We start from the raw sequence: 962 nt of genomic DNA, 5'->3' as shown, positions 1-962 counted from the left end.
ATATATATATATATATATATATATATATATATATATATATATACCCTCACACATGTATTCATGTATGCACAGATTCTGATACTGATAAATGCATTTACGCCCATTACAAACCTATATATGGGCATATGTATATATACACATATGCAAAGCCACGCATATTCACACAGAAATATGTACAGGTATACACATATGTAAACATACACATACACGCTTGTAGATACAGAAACAAACATACATACTCTTAGTTGCGACATATTCAAAAACAATCAAAAAGAGAGGAACAAGTTCAAATTACTTAAATTAAAGAACACAAAGTAAGAACTCTGAGATGGATGCTGATGATGATAGTCACAGAAAGTTGTAGCTCAGTGCTACAAAGGAGATGTATTACTACATACTAACGGTGTGATTTCTTTCTTACCATCAAACCAGTTCGAATCTCTTGGCTATGATTGAAGGGCCAATTCCGGTGGCCTGAATCAAGGAAATCCAATCTCTACACTGCCGCAATGCCAAAATGCCGAGCAGATTGAAGTGTAAAATGTTACCACATAACAAATAAAAACAAGCAAACGAAACCATGCACTTTATCGTTTCTCTTCATTTGAATTAAACATCTTTGAAATTGCATGATGTTTAATGAAGTAACACACACACACACGTATGTGTGTGTATATAACAATCATCTAGGTATCTTTTCCAGTTTTCTACTAAGTAGATGTGGGAAAGGTGTCCAAATTTCTGGCGTGATATCTCATAAAGTGATAGTTCAAAGAAGCCCATTATGAGGTTCGCCATGCAATGAAAGCCGGTTTGAAAACCTTTTTAATCTTTCTTACACCCATTTATATTAAAATATGCTTTCAGTTTAACATTCTGCCTTATTAGTATTATTTTTTCTTTTCCTATCATTTCTCCGCGTGCGGTTAACACAACCCCATCATTTACTGACTTACACACAC

The 962-nt window shown here is 34.0% G+C and overlaps 1 protein-coding gene across 1 annotated transcript in view; it reads right to left on the bottom strand.

The window, feature by feature from the left end:
* LOC106875418 (collagen alpha-1(XII) chain) overlaps nt 1-962 on the bottom strand; it is a 58,326-nt gene that overhangs the window by 49,517 nt on the left and 7,847 nt on the right. The window lies entirely within an intron of this gene.

The sequence above is a fragment of the Octopus bimaculoides genome, chromosome 4, assembly GCF_001194135.2.
Source record: "Octopus bimaculoides isolate UCB-OBI-ISO-001 chromosome 4, ASM119413v2, whole genome shotgun sequence".
Lineage (NCBI taxonomy): Eukaryota > Metazoa > Mollusca > Cephalopoda > Octopoda > Octopodidae > Octopus > Octopus bimaculoides.
The sequence above is the reverse complement of the archived record's forward strand: the minus strand, read 5'-3'. Positions and strand labels throughout refer to the sequence as shown.